Consider the following 6,000-nt stretch of genomic DNA (forward strand, 5'->3'; position numbering starts at 1 on the left):
TATCAGGTTCACCTGAAAACAGGCAGAAACTGGTAGTCCCCATTTGCCTTTGCTTCAGAAGAATAGGAGAGAAAATGTAGTAACAAGGCTGACGGATTTAACCTATGTTATGGGCCACATCAGCCTCTGAGATCAGCCAAATGAATCCATTTCAAAGCGTCCTTTCAGTAATTGATAATGTGATGCACTTATTTTTTTTCCTGTAAGAGTTTGGTATGTGATGCACTTAATTGTTTGAACATTTTATTTATTGAATGATTTCTGTTATTACAATTATTTATATTGTTTGGAGATGAAGTTTATGATTATTTTAAATGGGAGAAAAAATAAGGACTTTGGGATAATTAAAATTGCTAGATTGAAGTTATTACTTGGGTGGAGCAGATGACTGTTACTGGACAAGAGTAATGTAGCAATCGGTCCCACTAGCCACCAGCAATGTTTGCTGCTGGGCAAAGTCCTTTCCACCTCAGTGTTGATTTGTCCTTGTATTTAACTTATTGATGGATGCTCTTTGGTTTGTACATTTTCCTTAAAACGGGTCATGAGTGTATTTATTTAAATTTGGGGTAATTGTGATACGAAAGTGGAGTTTGCTTAATGTAGCCTTTTTTTTAGAAAACATTTGTTTTATTGCATTGCTTCTTTGCCTCTAGGACAAAAGGTTCTAGATTTTTGTGTGTGTGTGTAAAAATTCAAGAGTGAGGGAAAATCTGGTAGAAGTACAAAATGCTGTGCACTAAGGTGACATTTATTTTCTAAAGTGTGCGTGGAAGGGCTTGAAACTCCATCTTGGTGTGGATTGTCGTGTGTGGTCACCAACTTTACACCATGTGTGGTGAAATTAGCGAGCAGCATGTTGCTGCTTCACATTTGATTTTGTGACTAGTCTATTGAATGGCCTGATGTTTATAGGGGCATTGGCCCATTAGGTACGACAGTGGAGCCTTGAATTTAAGATGAGAAGATCTAGTTTTGATGACTGGTCTTAGTTGCTGTTTGCACTGGGGTTTTCCTTAAAGGGTAAGCTTTACTAGTCTCGCTGAGGTCAGTGAGAAAACAAGCAAGGCTGCTTTGAGGGTATGATCTTTTAGAGCCCTTTAAATTCCTCATTCGTCCATTTATAACTAAATCCCAGGCTGGTGTCCATCGTTAACAAATGTTGGGGCTCACCCTATGGCTTCAGTCTTGGTGGTAGTAAGCGGAATTAGCCATGGAAGGAAAGGGTCTCTTCCCCTACAGCTAGTGTACACACTCCTCTCTTCCTCCTCGCTCGCCCCTAGCAGATGATCCAAGAAAGGCCATTGATAGCAACCATGGGAATGTTTCAGGGCAAGTTGGCAGTGTGAATGCTGAGAGCTAACATGGGAGGGAAAGATATTTGGGGTTTAATCTTGGATTATGGTGACTATCTCTAGCCCTTGTCATGAAAGTGGTTGGCACAATGAACTGCTTCTCTGAGTTTCTTGCCCCCATTTCATATTCCTAACTAACTGCTAAGATGGGAAATACCTGAGATGCTGGTGTTTTGCCCCAGTTTAAAGCAATTGTGTTTCTCCAGCAGGACTTGTGTTCTTGTCATTAGAGAAATCACTTGCAAAGGTTGTCTGGACTCTCCATGAATGCATTTGTTCATATTTTAGGAAAAAGCAAACTGCCAGAAGGTGTTAGCTATACTGTTTGTACTTTTAAGCCTGGGCCTAACCTATTTATCCTGTTGTTAAACAGCAGCCCTCATGGCTGGTTTTGGGAGGCACATCCCCCCCCATTTTTTTCTCACACTATTGCATTATTATACTGTACAAATTTCACTTCCTCCCTTCCTGTAGATTGATCAGATGTCACAGAACTCTCAATCTTCCATGTACCTCCTTTGCTTTTGTATGACACTGACTTAAGAATCAAGAAACACCAGTGTGCCTAACCCGTGCTGTTCACTGACAGATTTTTAGTTTCATGCTGATAACAGGAAATCCCATTTTAGCATGGAACGAAATATTCATTATTGTTAGTGAACAGCATGTGTTGGAGTTCAGTGATAATTGCAACGCAACCAGACAGTTGCATAATGTTCATCTCTTTGGCTTATATAAAAATTGGCTTGATGGGGATAACAGTGGCCTCCTTCTATACTGTAATTTCAATGAATTCCAGAGTTTCACCAAGCCTTAGATGGCGTATTCATGAACTTTGCCCATGTGACTTTGGGCAAGGTCACCAAGATGCCATTGTTTCTGCACAATAGGTTAAGGTACACTTTCTGGAACACTGTTTGATATTTTATCTTTACTCAGTAGCAAATGGCGATGGTGAGTCAGAGAGAGAGAGAGAGAAGGTTACGGAGTGTGAATCATATGGTGATGCCCACTTTAACAAATGTATCCTGGATTTGTAGATAGGTCTTTTTTTTCTATGTTATGACAAGCTTGGTCATTGAGCACGAATTGCCGAGAAGTTAGGCTGTTCTGAGAACCTATGTGTGGTTGCTGTGAGAAGTCTGTCTGCTCATTTCCAACGTGTTCTGTTTTGGAATAGGGCACCTCAAGCTGACTGAAGCCACTTGGATGCTTTCACCCCCAACTCAGCTATGGAATCCTACTTTCATCAGCTCTCAGTCCAGCATAGACCTTGCATGTCCCTTCACAATAACCTGATTCCTTGCAATCCTCATGTTTTACCAGCTTGCTGCCTCTCCTAATTCCACTGCAGACTGTCTGGTGACTGCACTGTAATTGCATTATTTATTGCTTTATTTTTTACTTAATGCCTATTTTGTGCCTTTTTGTTCTGGTGATGCTAATAAAGTCACACAAACCCAGTGTCATTTTAATTTGCATGGCTTGAAATTTGAGAAGCTGTTTAACCATCCAAAGAAGTGTTGTTTTTGCCCATTGCTAAAATTGTATTAACAGGTACGGTTGAGAGGTACAATGTGGTAGGTACTGGCCCCGGTGGGCACTTGGCATAGGAATTCTTACACTTACAGGTCTTTGTACTCAACTTCATGGAGTGTTCCCCTCCCACAGTGGAGTTCATCACTCAAAGTGTATATTTGTAACTAATTGGCTGACAATGTAGATTATAGGAACTGTCTTTATCCCCTATACTGGTCCATGGAACTTACTGTATTAATCCTGGTCTGTAAAGTACTAATGGATTTGTTAACTCCTGAAGTAGACCTGCATTTACAAAACTTGTAATTGAATTATTCATTTGTAACAAGAAAAGCAAATCTCTTTGTCACTGTGTCTGTCACTTATATTGTGAAAGACACAGCCTGAGGCTCCCAGCTTCTGAAATGGGCCATGAAGTATTTTTGTGTGTTTTGGTGACCGAGTTTGACATTAGTGCTGACAAAGGTTGAAAAAGGGAAGCCGGCTCCGAGGCCTTGAATTGATTTGGAAACAGAGAAAGTGGTGAACATCCATTTGGAACGATTGCTGTTTCGTCTGTGCAAGTCGCCATGGATTGACCACCCCAGCTCCATGTGCTTTTCTGCACGGGCAACCGTTCCTGTCAGTGGAACAACTGCCAAAGAGCTTCAGAGATGAACGAAGGCAATATGATATCCGTTTTTAAATTCTTTCTTAAAAAGCAACATGCAGCTATGTAACGTGTATCTGTTTCCAATAAATAGAGGAGACGCCTTGTTTCTTGTCATCTTCTCTCTTTCCTTTTGTCTTCCCAATTGCTTTAAAGAAGTGGGGAGGGTACGCTGAAGCTTGACCTTCTCACTGGGCTTTCATTGCTCCTGATCCCTTCAAGCACTTCACAACTGTCGATTAAGGGGTTTTCACCTTTTTCTCCTGTCAGTGACATTGGGTGAGGGGTGGTGGGGAGAGTGCGGGGGAAGAGAGAAAGAAAAGAAACTAAAGTGAAATAATTTTTCATTAGGAATTAACAAAGCAAGCCAAAGGAGAAGCTGATGGAGATTTCAGAGTGTTAGTTGACTCATGCCTGGCTTACTGTGTCAAACTAGTGGGAGGCAGCAATAAACAAGGCAAGATTGCTGGCTGAGATTGCCAAATCAAGTGTGTTTTTAGGTCACACTTGAGCTGTGTTGTGCTCTGGGAAAGCTGCACCGAAACTAGGTTTCGCCTACAAATATACGGTCAATTCACTTTACAGTCTATTCTGTGAAGCGCTTTGAGACGTCGAGAAGACGTGAAAAGCGCTATGTCAAATGCAAGGATTATTATTATTATAACTACTGGATTCCCTCCAGGCCCCAGAGGCAGAGCAGAGCAACGAGAACATTTAGACATTTTCAATTTTGACAGCAAGATCTGAATTTCCACACTTTGAAGGCAGCTGCACAACAGTTGAATGCGCAAACCTGCACCATTCTATGTAGTGCAGGTGTGAGGCGTGACACACTGGGGCTTCCCTCCAGACCACACCCATGGTGACAACAACAACTTGCATTTATATAGCTCCCCTCAGGCAGGGTAGCGTCCCAGAGCACTGGGAGCTGAGACAACAACCCTCGCAAGTATTTTTTTTATTTTTTCTTGTGTTTTTTTAATACATTAGAATACATTAGAATATACAGCACAGAAACAGGCCAACTGGTCTATGCCGGTGTTTATGCTCCACATGAGCCTTCTCCTGCCCTTCCTCAACTAAGCCTTCAAGCATAACCTTCTATTCCTTTCTCCCTCATGTACCTATCTAGCTTTCCCTTAAATACATCTATGCTATTTGCCTCAACAACTCCTTGTGGTAGCATGTTCCACATTCCCATTACAATGATTTTTTTCATTGCTTTTCATTTTATTTCATGTTATTTCTCATTTGCGATAAACATGGGCCTCTATTTTTGAATGATGAGACAAGCTGAGGCTTTCAACCCTGAAAAGTGATGTCTCAGAGGGGAGTTTATAGAAGTATATTCAATTTTAAAGGGGGTTGAAAACAATATTTAAGATTCAATAAGAAAATAGAAAAAAAGGACCCAGGTGTAGAATTGCAAAGGATTCTGGTTTCAGGAGAAACACCAGGAAGTATTTTTTTATTAACAGCATCATTTATGATTGGAACAGATTGCCTGGATGGGTGGTTGAGGCCAGGATACATTTAACAAGCAGCTTGATGCTGTCATGGGACGATAAGATGGATATTCTACAAGGATGAGATCAGATGGGGTAAAAGGCCTTCCTCATCTGCACCTCGGTTGTGTTGCACCTGAAGGAGTGAGAGGAGGCAATGTAACATGTGGAAACCTCAAACATGGTTTTGCCTTTGATTTAGGTGTCCACATAGAAATAACCTTAGCGATTGCTCCTTACCAATGCGATATGCCACATTTTCCTGCCTACACCCCTTCCTCACTCTATGCCACTAAAATCCTTATCCACACTTTCATCACCTTCTGTATGGATTTTTCTAAAACAAATCGTAATGAACTGCTTGCTGTCTCTCAAGCTCCACCATCTATAAACCTCAACTCAACCAAAACTCTGCTTCAAACTCCATGTCTATCACCCCAGTCCTCAACAGGCACCACTGACTCCAACAAATCCCTTCATCTAGCAACTTTCCATCTCTCTGATCCCACCTACTCTACTCCTCTGCCTGGCAAACTCTGGCTTGCTGCATGACCCTTTCCCTACCTGCACCATGATTGGTAGCCAGGCTTTCCAATTCTACATTCTAATACCTGAAACTCGCACCCTCTACCCCACTGTTTCATTCCCTCTATCTATCTTCAAGTCCTGCTTTAAAAACACAACCAAAGACCAAAGGAACAACTCTGGAATACAAGGAGGACTAGAGCCAGTGATCAAAGAAATGACAGTCCGGAATACATCAACAGGCAGGTGGAAATCTACTGTCACATTGTTTCCAGAAGCAGGCGGTAAGTTTTCATGAATGAAGCCCTTCAATTTTACCAAATAATGTCTGTTACAGATGTTTATTTTTTCTCTTTGTGGGGCTGTAAATGACCGATGTATCAATGTGCAATGTGGTTTGGTGACATTGTAAAAGGGCCAAGTTGTT

The sequence above is a fragment of the Callorhinchus milii genome, unplaced genomic scaffold (genome assembly GCF_018977255.1).
Source record: "Callorhinchus milii isolate IMCB2004 unplaced genomic scaffold, IMCB_Cmil_1.0 Scaffold5, whole genome shotgun sequence".
Classification (NCBI taxonomy): Eukaryota; Metazoa; Chordata; class Chondrichthyes; order Chimaeriformes; family Callorhinchidae; genus Callorhinchus; species Callorhinchus milii.